The 20,558-nt window shown below is 47.0% G+C and overlaps 1 protein-coding gene across 1 annotated transcript in view; it reads right to left on the bottom strand.

The window, feature by feature from the left end:
* Positions 1-12,935, bottom strand: part of LOC145059408 (uncharacterized) — a 191,912-nt gene extending 178,977 nt beyond the window's left edge. Inside the window, exon 1 of the transcript XR_013686767.1 lies at positions 12,720-12,935. The gene's annotated coding sequence lies outside the window, so the exon portion shown is untranslated. The remainder of the gene's footprint in view (positions 1-12,719) is intronic.
* Between the last annotated feature and the right edge of the window lie 7,623 nt (positions 12,936-20,558).

Below are 20,558 nucleotides of genomic sequence, written 5' to 3' on the forward strand. Positions count from 1 at the left end.
TCACGGTCCTCGGCAATTTGGTGATTAAGTCCATAGAAATCTGTTCCCACTTCCATTGGGGAACCTCTAGTGGCTGCAACTTGCCATGCGGATGCTGGTGCTCGGCCTTAACCCGACAACAGGTTAAGCACCTCTCTACTACCCATGCACATCCCTCTTCATACAGGGCCACTAATAGTCTCTCTTCAGGTCCAGATACATCTTAGTGGCCCCGGGGTGGATCGAGAATCTCGACCTGTGTGCCTCCTTCATCAGTATACTACGTGCCCCACCCATAAATGTCACCCAAATCCGACCATGAAAGGTCATAAGCCCTCGACTATCGGTAACAAAATTGGACACCTGCCCAATCACCCGCTCTCTCTTGAGGTTCACCAGTCTCATAGCCTCTGCCTGGGCCTCTCGAATTGTATCCAACACCAGAGTCATTACCGTCATACTCATACATATATCTTGAATCGGGGCACTCTCCGCCCTACGGCTCAAAGCATCGGCTACCACATTATCCTTGCCCGGGTGGTATAGGATCTCACAGTCGCAATCCTTTACCACATCCAACCATCTCCTCTGACGCATATTCAGGTTGGGCTGATCCATCAGATACTTCAAACTCTTGTGGTCCGTGTATATGGTAGACCGAACACCATAGAAATAATGTCGCCATATCTTGAGGGCGAACACCACTGCCCCAACTCCAAATCATGGGTGGGATACCTTGTCTCATGAGGCTTCAGCTGCCTCGACGCGTATGCTATCACGTGCCCTCTCTGCATAAGCACAACACCCAACCCCGATTTAGACGCGTCACAATACACCACGAAATCCTCCATTCCCTCCGGAAGGGTTAACACCGGTGCTTCGCATAATCTCTGGCGAAGAGTCTCAAACGAGGTCTGCTGCTCGGGACCCTAAGTAAAAGCAACGCCCTTCCGGGTCAATCTGGTGAGGGGAACGGAAATCTTGGAGAAGTCTCTGATAAATCTCTGTTAGTAGCCGGCCAACCCAAGAAAACTCCTGATCTCGGTGGGGGATCTCGGCACCTCCCAGCTCATAACGGCCTCAATCTTGGCCGGATCGACCAATATCCCATTCTAATTAACGAGGTGCCCCAAGAACTGGACCTCTCGTAACCAGAAATCACACTTGGAGAATTTGGCATAAAGCCTCTCCGATCTCAATACTCCAAGGATATCTCTCAGATGCTCCTCATGCTGCTCTCTGGATCTCGAATACACTAGAATGTCGTCGATGAACATAATCACCGATCGATCTAACATCGGTCTGCACACTCGGTTCATGATATCCATGAATGGTGCTGCTGCATTGGTAAGCCCAAAAGGCATCACCATGAACTCGTAGTGCCCATAATGAGTCCTAAACGCCATCTTCGGGATATCCTCATCACGCACCTTCATCTGATGATAGCCAGACCTCAAGTCTATCTTGGAGAACCAAGATGCACCCTGCAACCGATCAAACAAGTCGTCGATCCTCGGTAGTGGATAACGGTTCTTGACCGTCAACTTGTTCAACTCCTGGTAATCAATGCACATCCGGTGTGAACCATCCTTTTTCTTGAAAAAAGTTTCGGCGCTCCCCATGGCGAGTTACTCGGTCGGAAGAATCCCTTCCCCAGCGGCTCCTCAAGTAGCGAGGATAACTCTTGCATCTCTGGTGGCGTAGGGCGATAAGGTGCCTTGGCAATAGGCACAGCTCCCGGAACCAAATCAATATGGAACTCCACCTGCCTCTCCGGTGTCACACCCGACAACTCCTCGGGAAAAACATCCGGGAACTCACGCACTATCGGTACCTCATCGACAGAACTTGGCTTCTCTGCGGTAACTCGCGTATCCATTACATAGGATATAAACCCTCTACAGCCTTGTTGTAGACTCTATCTCGCTCTAGCAGCCGAGCAAAATACTGACCCAGATCGGGTACCCTCACCGTACACCATAAGTACTCCCCCACTAGGGTCTCGTATGGTCACCAACTGACACTCGTAGTCGATAACAACTCCAAATTGGCTCAACCAGTCCATGCCCACGATGACACAAGCATCCCCCATCGCAATTGGTACCAAATCAATCGGAAACTCAACACCAAAAATCTCGAGTACACATCCTCGAATCACATAAATAGCATACACCGCTCGCTCGTCGGCTACAGAAACTCGCAAAGGTCGACTCAACGCCTCTCGTCGGATACTGATGTGCTGGCTAAATGCTAATGAAACGAAAGATCGACTCGCACCCGAGTCAAATAACACTAAAGCAGGTACAGAACTCACAAGAAAAGTACCTATGCATACCATAATATAACAAAAATATCTCAAACTCAGTGCAAGTAAATAAATGAATACATACCAGCCATAACATCGGGCACTGCACGGACCTCCTCCGCTGTCAACTGAAAGGATCTCCCGCGAGCCTTCGGTGCCTCGACCTTCACTGGCCGGACCTCGGTAGCTCTAGCAGCAGGTGCAGATCCCTGAAGTAGCTATGGGCACTCGGCCTTCCGATGCCCCGTCTGGTTGCAGTGAAAGCAAACTGCAAACCCCTTGGGGAAATCGCTCGCGAAATGCCCCTCCTTGCCACACTTGTAGCACACCCCCGTTCTGCATACTCCCTCATGGCTCTTGCCGAACTTCCCACAAGTGCGACCCTTCTTTCCCCCAGATCTCGAATCAGCAGGCTTTGTCCGCTTGGTTGTCGGTTGTGACTGCACTGGTCGCCTGTCCCTCCTCTGAGACTCAGCCTCCTCCCTGGCCTATGTCTCTAGCTCAATCTCCCTCTTCCGGGCATTTTCCTGGAGCTCGGAAAATGTCCGGTATGTTGAGTTCGCCACAAACTCACGAATATCTCTCCTCAGTATGCTCAGATATCGGCTCATACGTGCCTACTCGGTGGACACGTGCTCAAGAAAAAACAACGCCCTCTCATGAAACACCCGTGTAATCACAGTCACGGACTCCGTCCCTTGCTTGAGGGACAAGAACTCCTATGCCAACCATTCCCTCTCCACCGGGGAACATACTCATCTCGGAACATGGTGGCGAACCTCTGCCAGGTCACCGTTGTAATCTCTACAGGAGTGAAATCAGCCGTCACAAATTTCCACCAGTCCTTCGCTCCCAAGTGAAGTTGGTTCAGAGCGAACCGTACCCTCAGATGCTCCATACAAGAGCAGGTGTAGAAGAATCCATAAATGTCATAGATCCACCTCATCGCGACTATCGGATCCTGAGTCCCATCAGACTCCGGTGGCTTCGTGTTGCTGAACTCTCGGTACAGCAACGAGTCACACCCCTGTGGCCTCGCGGCAACGACAGCTGCAGTAGCTGCAACAACAACCACATCAGTAACAACAACATATCTCTCGTCAAACTTCTCAATCAACATGGTCTTGATAGACCCAAACATCTTCGGTATGGCCTCCTGGATCGCCGCGGCCACCTCGTCATGAATCATCCAACGAATCTACTCGTCGCCAATGCTGCTGCCCCCTGGTGTATGGCGTGTCCCAACCATGATGTCTGTGAAACACAACATAAAAGAATCAAATACTCGCTCGAGTATACTCACACTCGATACTCAACCCTACTTGTTCCTTAGTACCCTAAAGATTCTTACTTGGACTGCTCACTGATCCGGTGTTTCCGGTAGTACGGGCCCTATACTACCTTCTATACCGCATTAGTATTCACCCTAAGTCCTCCTCCTAGGATCCCAGATCACAAGTACACTATATCTAATTGAACATAGGCTACTCTCCAGTAGACCACTCATAAGTTCCTCGCTGCTACCTACTCACTCTCGAAGTAACTCATAGTTGCAGTAATCTCCTAGGCTAAGGCATCACAAATCAAGCCACTCTAGTCCTAGATATGAATACCTAACCTACTCTAGCATGCATAGCATATCACATAATATCTCATAACACATAATGTAAGGGTATTTTGGGAAATCACCATTTAGGTGCTGGCTGATCGTACACACTGCTCCGTTTTGCTTTTCTCAAAAATTTTACTCTTTTAGAAAAAATTGTTTCTTTTATGATTTTTTTTTTCAAATCCTCAGTTTGAGTTCAGATACGCCCGAAGGTGCATCCGAATCCCTCAAACCAAGGCTCTGATACCAACTTGTAACAACGTGAATTTCCAAAACAATTTTTTAGTTTAAAACATAACACATCTCATAAAGTAATTTCAAAACTTAAATGTATCAACTATTATCATAGTAAAAACATATCCCAGAATCTCAAGTACATAATACATAATACTCCATCAGTGTGTACAGATCATGCTGGTGCCTTCCAGCGATCCTCGCTGGTACCTGAAACACATATCACATAACACGGTAAGTATAAATGCTTAGCGAGTTCCCCAATATACCACATACAACACATAAGCCACTCGAGCTATAACTCGGTATGATCCTCCGGTCAATGTGTCTCAGCGGGACCCTCCAGTCCCGTAGCTCGTTGTACCCTCAGTCCGGTCTAAATCGTTGGACCCTCTGGTCCGGTCTGATCAAGGACCCTCTGGCCTCATGAGTCGTTGGACCCTCTGGTCCGGTCTATATAACACATAGCATACATATAACACAATTGTAACATCCCAAAAATACAGTCTAAAAATTTCGTTTTAATATAATAATAAAACCATAGACATCAAACATCATATAAAAATCATAAACGGTGTATCTCAAAATATCATAACAACTATCAAGAATATCTGAGTATAAACATCCCAGGCTGAACAGATGGTGTGTGCACTCCAATCTTCACGAGCTCCACTTTTGAAAACTGAGTACCTAAAACCAAAACTGATCAGACCAAAATCCGAAAACTACATTGGACCGAAGTCCAGAACTAACCAGGGCCTTGCCCTCTGCATCGGACCGAAGTCCGGAAACTGACTGAACATAGCATAGCATAATCATAACTACTAGCATAAACACATATATTGTATACTGCATCGAACCAAAGTCCGGAACACATAACACAAAGACATGCTTGAATCACAAAGACATCAAGCACACTAAACTACTGCATCAGAACGAAGTCCGGAACTACTGCTAAGTAAACGAACCGACATTGTGGCCGTAGACCCGTTCCTACCGGAAGGAACCTCACTTCACATTGCTGAAGTCCCGATGACAAACCCATAGCTGCTGGATGACAAATTCGCGATCTGTCAATATCAAAATAACACCCAATTAATAATTGGGTTCCAACTCATAACCATAGGTCTATACTTGGGTAAAAGACTACTTACACCTATCTTAGCTTGACTCAAGCCCAAGGCCCAATCTGAAGGCCCACAAGTCTAATAATGGACCAAGGCCCAACTATAGCCCAATTTTCCAAATTCGGACCAACCTCTACATGGACTTCCCTTAAGGCCCAATTGTTTAGTTCAGTCCAACATGTCTCATTCTAAGGGCCCAATATCATACAACCATCTAGGCCTAAAATATGGCCCATTTATGGCCTAATTTTTCCAAATTGGGCCCAAACCATCCTATGGGCCTTACCCTAAAGCCCATTAAATTATTCTAGTCTATTTGCTTGTTCTTGGACGGCCCAACACAAAGCCCAAGTGAAATTTGGGTTTCACATAAAATGATAATTAGGGTTAATTGTTTCTTACTTAATGTAACACCGAAATTTTTAAAACAAAATTTTCATTTAAATCGTTTATCTCTTTAACACTTTTCATAAAAATCTCCTTTTTGTTTAAATTACAATACATGACTCTTTTGTTCAATCAATTAATAAACCAGGATCCTCAAAACAAACGCTTCCTCTGGTGTGTACAATCGAGCCGGTGCCGTCCCGTGATCCTGAGAAAACCTGAAACACACAACACAACACTGTAAGCACGAAGCTTAGTGAGTTTCCCCAAAATACCACATACAACACATATTAGCCACTCGAGGCTATAACTCTGTTTGACCCTCTGGTCAATGTGTCTCAGTGGAACCCTCCGGTCCCATAACTCTGTGGACCCTCTGGTCCTAAGCTCGTTGGACCCTCCGGTCCGGTCTGCTTGAGTCTTCCGGCCTCATGAATCGTTGGACCCTCCGGTCCGGTGTATAAACTCCGCATAGCATAAATCACAAAGACATAATGCATAGCATGTCACATACAACATAATACTCAATGTAAGCACATAAGACCTTCCGGTCACACATAACTACCACTCAAGGTAACGTATAGTGAGAAGACTCACCTCAGATGTCTCAATAGATCTCTGACTCGGTAGAAATATGGTCTAGCCTCCGCCTAATCATATAAAGTAAATACTCTCATAAATATAACTCTCGAGACTAGGCTCAACCCTCTCTTGGCACCCTCGAAAGGGTAAAAGACTATTTTACCCCTCTCAGAACTCAAAGGCTCCATTGTTGACCAAACCCTAAAAGTCAACAAAAGTCAACGGTCAAACTTTGACCCGACTCGTTGAGTGCACTTGGGCGAGTCTACATGTGTCCACTATCTCTTTAGTCTCGCATGACATGTCGAGTCTTTCCCCTGCTCGACGAGTTACACCTGGCATGAATCGCGGGGCTACCCCGACTCAACTCGTCGAGTCCCATGATGAACTCGGCGAGTTCCGCCTAGAACTCCAGTCCTCTAACTCCCTCTGACTCATCGAGTCATTCCCACAACTCGGCAAGTTACTCACTGAGTGAACTACGGGAAACCCTAGCCCTACTCGTCGAGTCTGTTCTTGGGACTCGGCGAGTTCATGCCATGCTTCAACAGAAATGACAACCTGAGGTCAGATCTGTTCCTCTAACCCATAGATCTGCCCTCCTTGATCATAATAAACACGTAAAGTTTGGATCTTGATGCCCATGCAAAGACCCAATGGCTCTATTTGAAGAAATGGCCTCAATATGCCATCCAAAACTCATATCTCTCAATGACACTCAATAAAGATCAAGGATTTAAGGTCTCTAGACCTTTGGATCCAGATTCGAAGCCTCAACACAAGAAGGGACCTTTTGCTTCAGAAATCATACACAAAAAGGGGGCTAAAAACCCTAAATCTCAAAGATTACACCAAAACTGAAAGAGGGTCGAATCTTTACCTCAAGATGAAGTCCCTAAGCTCTGAAATCCACAGATTAGCACCCTCCTCAGTTTCCTCTTGCCTTGGCCACCTTCTTCGTGCAAAAACACCCACACAAGGATCAAAAATGGCTTCCTTTCTCTCTCAAAACGTTCACACACTCTGGGGTTTCTCTCTATCAACTGATAGCCGCAATTGAAGGCCATAAGGTCCTTTAAATAGGTGTCAATCCCCGGGAATTAGGGTTTCATGAAACAACGCGGACTCGCCGAGTCTGGTCATTAACCCGGATGGAAAAATCGCGAATCTACTTGGTGAGTCTAAGCATCAACTCGCCGAGTCTCTCCAAAATCTCCAAAATAAACGAATAATTAATGTACTTAGGAATCCGGATGTTACAATTCTCCCCCACTAGAATCAGACTTCTCCCTCGAAGTCTTACTCCGCAAACAATTCTGGATACGGCTCACGCACCTCTCGCTCCGGCTCCCAAGCCAACTCGGACCCTTTCCGATGTTGCCACTGGACCTACACCAGGGGCACTTCCTTGTTCCTCAGAACCTTGATCTTCTGATCCATAATCGCAACCGGTCTCTCAACATTGTTCAGGTTCGCATCCACCTGAATATCCTCTAATGGTACCACTGCCGACTCGTCGACGATACACTTCCTCAGCTGTGATCAGTGTTCTAAAAGGCGCGCCATGGCGTGAGGCGCGACGTCGCCATTACGAAAAGCTTCATAACGTTTCTGTTAGGCGTGGTGCATGGCCCAGCATGATATGGTGTGCCATGGTGTGTTATGACGTGTTATGGGGCGTGTTTTTTTCGTTTGTGACACGTTTTTTTTGCTCTTTTTTATACCTTTTCTAATCGGACATACAAGTATTGTGTTTTTTATTAACTTTTTGTTATTAGTTGTTGATATAACACTTCTAAAAACTAGGTATATTTGATATAAATTTATATTTATGCGGTAATATAATTATAAATTAATACAAAATCGTCGCCTTACATCACGCCTTGAAAAACGCCATGGCTCGCCATAACTCGTTAAGCTTAAGGCTTGGCCTTGCCGCCACACCACGCCTCACGCCTTTTAGAACCTTGGATGTGATACGTGAAAGGTGCCATGAATCTGAACCAACTCTGCAGGTAGCTCCAAATCTGGTAGGCTACCCGGCCTACCCTCGCAATCACTCGGAATGGACCAATATATTAGGGTCCCATCTTGCCCCTCTTGCTGAACCGGATCACTCCTTTCCAAGGAGTTACCATCAGGAGTACGAAGTCACCGACCTGGAACTCGAGCTCTGACCACCGTCTATCCGCATAACTCTTCTGACGGCTCTGGGCCGTCAGCAACCTCTGTCTGACCTGCTGAATTTGCTCGGTCGCCTGAAGCACAATCTCGGTACTACCTATCGCACGCTGCCCTACGTCTTCCCAGCAAATGGGAGTCCGACACCTCCTCTATAACGCCTGTAGATCAGGGCTAGTCAATTTAGAGACGATAGACGTCAAAAATGAATTTTCGATGAAAGATTATTTAGAATGAATAATCTTAACTAAGTTATAGTATATGTTACAAGGTTTTCGTGCATATAAAGAACGCCGAAATCCGAGTTATAACGAAGAAGTTATGACCTGTCGAAGTTTCGCGACAGAACCAGCATGACACAGCGCGACGTAAAAAGTGAATTTATGTTAGAGCGATATTTAGCCTTAGTGATCTAAACGAAAGTTGTAGAGTTCGTTAAACCGTGAGCGTGCATAAAAAGAACGTCCAAATCTGACTTCGTATTAGGAAGTTATGATTTTTCTAAGTTTCAGCTTATCAGTATGCAACCCGAATACTCGATTTGAGATCGAGCGATTGTTAGCCGAAACAATCTAAATGAGAATCGAAGATCTCGTCAATTGTAGTGAAACGATAAAAATATAGGCGAAAACGGACGTCGGATGAAGAAACTATGAATTTATAACGGAGTTTTCCAGTCCCGGCCTACTAAAAATAATATAATAAAAATAAAGTCAAAATTAGCCAACGGAGTCTAAGCGAAAGTTGTAGAGCGTAGTCTCACCTACGTGTGGATATAAAGAACGTCGAAAACGGAGCTCGTATGCGAAAGTTACGCAATTTAGAAGTTCGACGAGTCAAATTACGCCCAACGTAATTTGAGTACGCCCAGCGTACTCAGTCGGATGCAACTTGTCTGACCAATACTCGAGTGCCACCAGTCGACGCACGCAATGACGTCAAAGTACGCCCTGCGTAACTCGAGTACGCCCCGCGTAATTTGAGATTACGCCCCGCGTAATCCCAGACCCTCAGCCTATAAATAGAACTCGAAATCAGCCATTTTCTCTTGTTCAAACTCTTTCTTCTCTCTAGTTTTTGCCTCGTTTTGCGTGCCGTTTATACCCCGAAGCCCCGGTAATATTTCCGAGCCCCGAAGCAAGATCCGAAGCCCCGAGGATCCCGAAGAGCGTTATTCCCGAGCCGAAGCGCTGCCCGCGAGGAGCCGGTTTTTGTGAAGATCTTCCAGATCTACGGAGAAACACTACTTCTGCAAGCCGTAGTGCTGCCCGATTATCTTCTGATCAAGTGAGTGTGTAGTTACTTTCTTCTAACACATAAATATTAAGTATTTTCTATAAAATACGTGCTATGTGTATAATATAAAGTTGTTTATATGTGTGGGTATATAGTCGCTTTCATAAACACGAGTATAATACAAGTATTGTTTGAATATTAAGTATGTGTTTGGGAGAGTGTGTGGTTACTTTCTTCTAACACATAAATATGAAGTATTTGTTATAAAATACGTGCTATGTGTTTATATATTGTTGTTTATTTGAGATGAGTATGGAATGAATGTTTTATATAGTTTTTAAATGAGTTAAACTGTATATGTATTCTATATCTACAAATATGTTGGGTAGAACATGCGTAGATGAGATAGTTGGTATGTGATAAAATGATGAGGTATGAAAGATGATTAAGAATGATATTGGTAGATGCACCAATTAAAGAATGTCATAAAACTAACAGATGCGCTTGAGAATAATATCGGTAGATGCACCAAGTAGTGAATGTCGTGATCTTGGCAGATGCGCCAAATAGAGATTGTCATAATCTTGACAGATGCGCTTATAGGATAATCTTGGTAGATGCGCTTATAGGATAATCTTGGCAGATTCCCTTATAAGATAATGTCGGCAGATGCGCCTAAAAGAGAATGTGATAAACCTGGCAATCGCGCCTCATAGTGTATGACGTAATCCTGGCAGAGGCGCTTAAAGGATAATGTTGGCAGATGCGCCTTATGTAGCAATGGAAGTTTATGCTAATTCCTTAGGTCAATCCTTAGGAATGAATGAATGACGGGTAGTTGAATTCCTAGGGTAAAATCCTAAGAAAGATAATAGGGATGGGTAATTGAGTTGATTGTTTGATGGTTGAATATAATAATTATATTATTGTGGGTTGAAAACCCTATATGCTCACCAGGCTCCCAAGCCTGACCCACTCAGTTTTCTTTGCATTACAGGTAATGGCACAAGAGAATAAGTTGGTGGACTTGACAAGAGATTTTGGATTATAGGCCAGTAGTTATGAATAACTGTTGTAAGGTCTATTTTGTTCTGTTTATGCTTTTGGTCTGTATTGAACATGACATCCCGAAATTTTGTTATATAATGAAAATACTTTTCTTTAAGAAATGCTTTGATAAACTCTTATCATATTTATTTTATTTTGGGGACAAATTCCGCAACAATTTTCTTTAAACGATTACTCTGATTTTAAAAACAAAGCATAAACAAATCGGTCTTTTCTGGCCGAGATTTTGGGGATGTCACAGTTGGTATCAGAGCCAGGGCGCGGGTCGATGTGTTCGATGGGGATGTCGAACCCTATAATGGGGGGTGAAAGTGGGTTAGATATGATCCCACATCGACTGGGAAGGAGAACTAAGCATTCCTTATAAGGGGTGTGGATACCTTCCCTAACACAACGCGTTTTAAAGCCGTGAGGGCAGCAGATCCCATAAGAACTCTGCAGTTAAGCGTGCTCGGGCGGGAGTAGTACCCGGATGGGTGACCCCCTGGGAGGTGCTCATGCCGAGTGGCCCAAAGCAGACAATATTGTGATACGTGCCAGAGGGGGATGTTACAAATGGTATTAGAGCATTAGTTTAAGCGAACTAGGAATTTGTAGGATTTCTAGACTTAAACTTAGTATGCTAAGTGGAGATTGTGAGATGTGTTTATGATAAATTTTAGACACGAGCACTAGTTTATTTTAGGAATGTTGCCTAAAATGCTTTTATGTGCTAAATGTTATATGTTGTCATATATGATATTATTTGTTCGAATCTACGGTTTGTTGCCAACCGGATCTGAAGGTTTATGTGTTTAGGATTCTAAGCGTATGTATACGATATTAGAACTAGCATGTAAATGTTTCGGAGTAATAAAGATGACACTACAAGAAAACAACCCTTTAATGACGCGCAAACAATGACACTCGCTGATAGATGACGCACATTTGTAAGTGCCCTAAAAGATAATGTCATTTTTGCAAAATTTGAAGGATATAGGGCACGCATTTGTGCGCGCCCTAAAATTAGTGTTAGAAAAGAAAAAAAAAAGAAATGCGGAGGGCGCCTTTCATAAAATGTGCGTCATCTAAATGTGTCGCTTTATAATTTTTAAGTGAAACACGCGTTTTAGGCTGGGAAATGAAATCGACGAAAATTACCCCCGCCTATTGAATCCCAAAAATTAATCCCCCTGCCTCTTCTATTTAGCAAGAAAAAGCCCTAGGTCCTTCATCTTCATCTTCAGTATCATCAAACATCTCGTTCATCGGATCTCTGCTCTATCTCCTTCTTATAAGTATCATCAAACATCCCGTTCACCGCCTCCGCCCTATCTATAACAAATCTCTCTCTCTCTCTCTCTCTCTCTCTCTCTTCCATTAACCACAACAAATGGTTTTTCAAACACAAGTAAGGGAAAACCTAGGTCGATTCTCCAGGTTTTAGCAACAAATTTATGGACATCCATATACATATTGTGATTTCAATGTCATCTTATAAAATCAACATTCCCTTAATTTCAATTTGATGCAGGTAATACACGACCAACTACAAGTCTCTTTCTTTCTCTCTCTCTCTCTCTCTACCCCCTACTGTTCGCCAACAACGTAGGCACCCACCACCCCTCGTCTTCTCTCTGGTTCACCACCACCACCAATAAAGCCCCATTATACCACAAGATTAAAGAACGAAACATTGGGTTTGTGTAACGACCCAATTTTCATGACCAAAAATTTCGTTTTAAAAACATTACTTTTAGAAAATATTAAAAGCTAAAACATTTTCTGATCAAGTTATCACACAAGTGAACCATATCCAAAAGCCAATTCATACATTCAATCAAAATATCAGAGTACAAATCCCAGTGAAGCTCGTAAATGCGGAAACCGGAGAGTGTGTGTGTGACGTGTCGCTACCGCGCCGGCTCCTTTCCCCTAGCTGAGGAGGTACCTGAAACCAAAACTGAAAACTGTAAGCACAAAGCTTAGTGAGTTCCCCCATAATACCACATACCATGCAACATATAACAACCATTGTTCAGCTAGGAGTTACGGGCCTTGCCCACACTCGGGAAGATACGGGCCCTGCCCACACTTCGCTAGCCGGGAGATACGGGCCTCGCCCACACTTGTGAAGATACGGGCCCTGCCCACACTTCGCTATCTGGGAGATACGGGCCTAGCCCACACTCCAACCTCGGAGAGATACGGGCCCTGCCCACACTCAACCGCTAACCCATAACATACAAGTATCACGCAGACAACAAGTATAAGCAATTCTATCATATTAACACATATATCATACTTGACTAAATCCAGAGATACGGGCTCGGCCCACACTCTAGTACTAGCATCTCGTCTACACGGGTCAACCTTGGTGCCTTGGACCCGTTCCTACTGGAAGGGAAACTCACCTCGAAATAGCTGCTGGTCTGTGTGGGAATTGATCACCTACTACTGCTGCTGCTGCTCCGGAAACCCTCCGGCTGCAATTCCCACAATATACTCAATCAAACACTGCTCACTGACCTTTGGGTAAAATGACCATTTTACCCCTGACCTTGCCCTAAGTCAAAGTCATAGTCAACTTTCAGTTGACCTCGACTCGCCGAGTTGGCTTTCCGACTCGCCGAGTCCCTACGCAAACGACTGCCCTGAATCCTGGTCCTACTCGTCGAGTTAGGCGACGACTCGACGGGTTCACCTTCTTAACCAATATTTAAGTCCTTCATCCTACTCGCCGAGTTGTATGAACAACTCGCCGAGTTCATCTTCATCCGATGAACAATTATGCGAAGACTCGCCGAGTTGTATGAACAACTCGTCGAGTCCATCTTCATCCGAAGAACACTCATGCAGCGACCCGCCGAGTTGTATGAACAACTCGTCGAGTCTGATCCTGATCTAAGGAGATTGCCTTGAACTCGCCGAGTCAGGGCATTGACTCGCCGAGTACCTCCATAAATGAGTTAAGCTTCCGACTCACTGAGCCACACCCCGTGACTCACTGGTCACTCGACCCTACGAAAAGGGGACAAACTCGGAGACTCGCGAATAGACTCGCCGAGTCATATGAACGACTCGCCGAGTCGTTGCCATGCACCTACAGAATACACGGATTTGCTCGATTCCAGTCCATGCCATTCATAGATCTGGACCTCTAGGACACGAATCACACGTAAAGTTTCCAACTTTACGTGTGGATATTCACCAATATGGATTTTAGGGCTCAAAATGTCTCAAAAGGGTAGATCTAGGACTAACAAGCAACATGGGGCCAAAAAGCTAACAGATCTGAGCCCCTGGAGCTCAATCTTGCCTAGATCCAAAGGCCAAACGCCTTATTACAACATACAATGCACATACAAGCTTGGGGATTTGACCAAGAAGGACCCAAATGAAGTTTTAAGCATAGAATCAAGGGGAAAACGGGTTATACCTCAAAGGAACTGCTGGAAGAACACAAATAATGCTTGGATGGCTTCCCTTCTTCTGGATCTACTTCCTTCCTCTTTCAAAGCCTTCAAAAACACACACACTAACCTCAAACTCTCAAAGAATAGCTTAGAACGAGAGATACAAAGCTTTAAGGGTCAATGGGGGCCGGCTTGGGACTGATAAGTCCTTTAAATAGGGTGCAAACCCCTGAAACTTAGGGTTTCATCCAACAGTTGTGACTCGCCGAGTCCGGGATATGGACTCGCCGAGTCACCAACTTAAACGTGTCCCGGGTCCCGCATCCACTCGGCGAGTCGGACCTATGACTCGCCGAGTCCAAGGCTAAAAGAAAGGAATACTCAAATAACATTTACGTACCAGGAACCGGGTGCTACAAATCTCCCCACTTATTTTAGACTTCGTCCTCGAAGTCTTCTGCTCGATCCTGAAACAGCTCGGGATAATGCTCCATCATCTCGTCCACCGGCTCCCAAGTCCATTCCGAACCCTTGCGGTGCTGCCATTGCACCTTCACTAGCTCCACCTTCTTGTTCCTCAAATCCTTCGACTTCCTGTCGAGGATTGCGACTGGACGCTCAATGTAATTCAGGCTGTCATCAACCTGAATATCCTCCAAAGGTACTACTGCAGAATCGTCCACTAGGCACTTTCGCAACTGAGAAACATGGAAAGTGCTGTGGATCTGGCTAAGCTCGGCTGGCAGATCCAGCCTATACGCTACCCTGCCCACCCGAGCTACGACCCTGAATGGTCCAGTGAATCGTGGGCCCAACTTGCCCCGCTTCCTGAATCGGATGACGCCTTTCCAAGGCGACACCTTCAGGAGAACCATATCCCCGACTTGAAACTCCAAGTCGGATCGACGCTTGTCGACATAACTTTTCTGCCGACTCTGAGCAGTGTGAAGCCTGCTCCGGACCTGCTGGATCCTCTCAGTCGTCTTGAACACCACTTCGGTGCTCCCCATGACTCTCTGGCCAACCTATCCCCAGCATATCGGGGTCCTACAACTCCGTCCGTACAACATCTCGAAGGGAGGGCGGTCGATACTTGCGTGATAGCTGTTGTTGTAGGAGAACTCGGCCAGGGGAAGATAGGTATCCCAGCTACCACCGAAATCTAGCACGCACGCCCGCAGCGTATCCTCCAGAGTCTGGATGGTCCGCTCGCTCTGCCCATCCGTCTGCGGGTGAAAGGCAGTGCTAAAATGCAGACGAGTGCCCAACTCGTCATGGAATCTCTTCCAAAACCTGGAAGTAAAACGCACATCCCTGTCCAAGATCACCGATACTGGCACCCCATGCCGTGCCACAATCTCCCTGATGTAGATGTCGGCCAATTTCTCGGCCGATATGCTCTCCTGAATCGGGATAAAGTGAGCACTCTTGGTCAATCTATCCACGATGAACCAAATCGAATCCACTCCACGTGCGGTCCTGGGAAGCTTCGTGATAAAATCCATCGTGATATCTTCCCATTTCCACAGTGGGACATCCAACGGCTGCATCTTGCCATGCGGTCTCTGATGTTCGGCCTTGACCTTCCTGCAGGTCAAACATCGCTCGACATACCATGCCACATCCCGCTTCATGCAGGGCCACCAATAGTCTAGACGAAGATCCCTATACATCTTCGTCGCCCCGGGATGAATAGAGAATCGGGATTTGTGCGCCTCCTCCATCAAAATCTGGCGCACGCCTCCGTGATACGGCACCCACACCCTACGGTGTAGTGTCAAAAGTCCTCGGCTATCATAATCAAAGGAGGAAACCTGACCCACCACACGCTCGCTCTTCCGATGCTCCTCCTTGATAGCCTCCTGTTGAGCCTCCCGAATCTGCTCCAACAGGGGAGTCACCACGGTCATCCTCATGCAAACGTCCCTGATCGGCGCCGCCTTGCGGCTAAGCGCATCGGCCACCACATTGGCCTTCCCCGGGTGGTAAAGGATCTCACAGTCATAATCCTTCACCACGTCCAACCATCGACGCTGCCTCATGTTCAGATTCGGCTGATCCATGAGGTACCTCAAACTCTTGTGGTCCGTGTAGATGGTACATCGAACCCCGTAGAGGTAATGCTGCCAAATCTTGAGGGCAAAGACCACCGCCCCCAACTCTAAATCGTGCGTCGGGTAGTTCGCCTCGTGAGGCTTGAGCTGCCTCGAAGCGTAGGCAATGACATGCCCCCTTTGCATCAGCACCGCGCCCAACCCAGAAATGGACGCATCACAATAAACCACAAAATCCTCTACGCCCTCTGGCAGGGCTAAGATCGGCGCCTCACACAATCTCTGTCTCAGCGTCTCAAATGCAGCCTGCTGCTCGGGTCCCCACCGAAAGACCACGGCTTTCTTCGTCAGCCGCGTCAGGGGCACGACTATCTTGGAGAAATCCTGGATAAATCTCCGATAGTAGCCTGCCAATCCCAGGAAACTCCGAATCTCAGATGGAGACTTCGGAACCTCCCATCTCATCACGGCCTCGACCTTGGCCGGATCGACCAGAATCCCGTTCTGGTTGACGAGGTGTCCCAGAAATTGCACCCCGCGCAACCAAAACTCACACTTGGAGAACTTGGCATACAAGCTCTCCCTCCTCAGGGTCTCTAACACCTCTCTCAGATGCTCCTCATGTTCCTCTCGGGTCTTGGAATAAACCAAGATATCATCGATAAAGACTATCACAGACCGGTCCAGCATCGGTCTGCATACGCGGTTCATGAGGTCCATGAACGCGGCCGGAGCATTGGTGAGCCCAAATGGCATCACCACGAACTCATAATGGCCATAGCGCGTCCGAAACGCGGTCTTCTGCATATCCTCCTCCCTGACCCTCATCTGATGATAACCCGAACGCAAATCAATCTTGGAGAACCAAGATGCGCCCTGAAGCTGGTCAAAGAGGTCATCAATCCTTGGAAGCGGGTAACGGTTCTTCACCGTTACCTTGTTCAGCTCCCGATAATCTATACACATCCGATGCGACCCGTCCTTCTTCTTCACAAACAGAATCGGGGCTCCCCATGGGGAACTACTCGGACGAATGAACCCCTTGTCTAGCAGCTCCTGCAGCTTCGTAGACAACTCCTGCATCTCGGGAGGAGCCAACCGATACGGTGCCTTGGCTATCGGAGCCGCACCAGGGACAAGGTCGATCCTGAACTCCACCTGTCGTTCCGGAGGTACCCCAGGAAGCTCCTCTGGGAAAACATCTGCAAAGTCTCGGACCACCGGAACCTCGTTCACTGTCGACTTACCCGCCTCCCGGGTATCCATCACATACGCGACATATCCTGTGCATCCCTGCTGAAGGTAGTGTCTAGCCCTCGCTGCTGAACATACAGCGGGTCCATACTGGGGTCTCTCACCATGAATCACTAACTCTCCCCCGCTTGGGGTCCTGACCCGCACTAGCTGCTGCGCGCAATCTATCACTACCCCATTAGGGCTCAACCAATCCATGCCAATAATCACCTTGTTCCCACGCAACGGAATGGGAACCAAATCTACCAAATAGCGCTTCTCAAACAAACGCAGCACGCAATCACGAAATACCGTCGATGCTCGCACCGATCGATCGTCAACAATCTCCACCTCCAAAGGGCAATCTAACTCGCCTGATGACTCATGAAACTTCCTGCTAAGCGCAAGGGAAACGAATGATCGGGATGCACCCGAATCAAATAACACCTGAACTGGGAGGCCGTTCACATGGAACGATCCTAATACATACATATACATACAGAGCACATATCAATAACATAACATCATAAAAATAAGATAGAGGGAAAGAATCATACCCGTCACCACATCGGGTGCGGCGCGTGCCTCCTCGGTAGTCAGCTGAAATGCCCGGCTCCTCACCACTGGAGCCTCTGCCTTGCCCTGCCGACCATCCGTGATCCGCAGGGTCGCTGGAGCTGGCGCCTTCACTGGCGCTGAAACTGTCAACTGGGGGCAATTGGCCTTCTTGTGGCCCCTCTGGTTGCAGTGAAAACACAACAACTCCGATGTCTGAATAGCTGAAACTGGAGCAGTACAATCCCTGCTAAAGTGCCCTGCCTTGCCGCACTTGTAGCAGCCTACTGAACCCATCCTACATGCCCCCACATGCATCCTGCCGCATTTCCCGCAACGGCTCGGTCCTGACTGGCCTTTCGGCCTACCATCTGATCCCTTGGGCTTCTTCCCCGAAGCCCCTCCTGCCTGACCCTCCTCTAGCTTCCGTTTCCGGATGTGCTCCAAATCTATCTCTCTCTCCCTCGCCCTGGCAATCATGGAGTCCAGGGTAGGGCAAGCCGAAAAGCTAACATGCTCCCGGATGTCAGCTCGTAGCATATCATGGTAACGAGTCCTCCTCATGTCCTCGTCACCGGCATACTGGGGCACCAACAAAGCCCTCTCCCGGAACTTGGCGGTGATCTCCGCCACAGTCTCCGTCGTCTGCCTCATGTCAAGAAACTCCCTGGCCAGCTGCTGAAGCTCGACCGCCGGCGCGAACTCTGCCCTGAACCTGGTCACAAAGTCCGACCAGGTCATAGCCTCGATAGCTGAGGCTCCCAACGAGTCACCCACTGACTCCCACCAATCCCGTGCTCGGTCCCGTAAACATCCTGCTGCATACCTCACCTTCGACCTCTCGGGGCAGAAGCTAGTCAACTGGGCAGACTCGATGTCTGCAATCCATCGCCTGGCAACAATGGGGTCTTTCACCCCATGGAAATCCGACGCACCACTGCCCCTGAAGTCCTTGAAGGACAGCGTGCGAGATCCTAACTGGCTAGATGCCATATCACTCCTGAATGCCCGAAGGCGATCCTCCATCAACTCCATGATCCCTTCCTTGATCGACCCAAAGATAATGGGAGTCGACTCAAGGATACCCCTGGTGATCTCTGACGCGATGAACTCGCGTAGCCCCTCATCAATCGGCTCGGAACCTGATCCCGAACCTGACCCCTCTCCTGAACCGCCATCTACCGGCCTCGATCGAAGTACCACCATTCTGCAATACATCACAACAATCATTAGTGATACTGATACTCCCTGAGGGATCACATCTACTTACAAGTTCCCTAGTCTTATCCTGGCCATCCTCGGTTCGGGTACGGATCCTCTGCTTTCAGTAGTACGGGCCCATACTACCTTCCACATCTATCCGTACCTTCTTCAAGGAATGCCTCGACTCCACTAGATCCCTTTCACTACTGCTGATCACTGCTATACTCATCCTAGGCTTGCCCTAGGGAAATCTCTAGTTCCACTCTACCAGTCCTCAGCTGCTGCAGGCCTCCTTGTAATGCCAGTTAGCCATTACCCGAATACCATCACATGTGACGAGGCTCAAATAATCCTTCGAGTACCCGACTCGTCTCTACAATGGTTGGACTCAAACAAGAGCTGCGCAGTAGGATCAAATCCGGCACTCTGAGATTATTCAACCCTGGTCACACGGGACGTGACGCATTCGCCTAATGGCTAACTCCCATTATTCAGAGTCCCACAAAGCACGAAGCAAGCAACATTCAGATAAGGTTAACAATCTCAATTAACTCTATCTACTTTCAGGAACTGAGCTAGCATAAAGTACTAACTCATACTACCAGGCATAACCTAAGTAGGCTATCCTACTTTCTGTTTATTCAACAATTAGCATGCAAGCTCTTATACAACTGGAACACATAAAGCAGGCACATAAGGCATCACTCCTAGATCCTTAGTCCTATTCTAGCATGCGGTTCTACAAAAGCTGATAAACATAACATAAACTTGTATGGGTACTTTGGGGATACTTACTTGAGCTCGGCCGGTCGCGCACATCACACACTTCGTTCTTTCTCAAAACTCTTTTCTAATTTTTAGAAAACGTTTTCTTTTAGAAAATCTTTTAATCCCTCGATTTGAGTTCAGACACTCCCAAAGGTGTGTCCGAATCCCTCAAACCAGGGCTCTAATACCAACTTGTAACGACCCAATTTTCATGACCAAAAATTTCGTTTTAAAAACATTACTTTTAGAAAATATTAAAAGCTAAAACATTGTCTGATCAATTTATCACACAAGTGAACCATATCCAAATGCCAATTCATACATTCAATCAAAATATCAGAGTACAAATCCAAGTGAAGCTCGTAAATGCGGAAACCGGAGAGTGTGTGTGTGACGTGTCGCTACCGCGCCGGCTCCTTTCCCCTAGCTGAGGAGGTACCTGAAACCAAAACTGAAAACTGTAAGCACAAAGCTTAGTGAGTTCCCCCATAATACCACATACCATGCAACATATAACAACCATTGTTCAGCTAGGAGTTACGGGCCTTGCCCACACTCGGGAAGATACGGGCCCTGCCCACACTTCGCTAGCCGGGAGATACGGGCCTCGCCCACACTTGTGAAGATACGGGCCCTGCCCAC

This window comes from Lactuca serriola, chromosome 6, assembly GCF_051521515.1.
Source record: "Lactuca serriola cultivar US96UC23 chromosome 6, Lser_US96UC23_V15, whole genome shotgun sequence".
Lineage (NCBI taxonomy): Eukaryota > Viridiplantae > Streptophyta > Magnoliopsida > Asterales > Asteraceae > Lactuca > Lactuca serriola.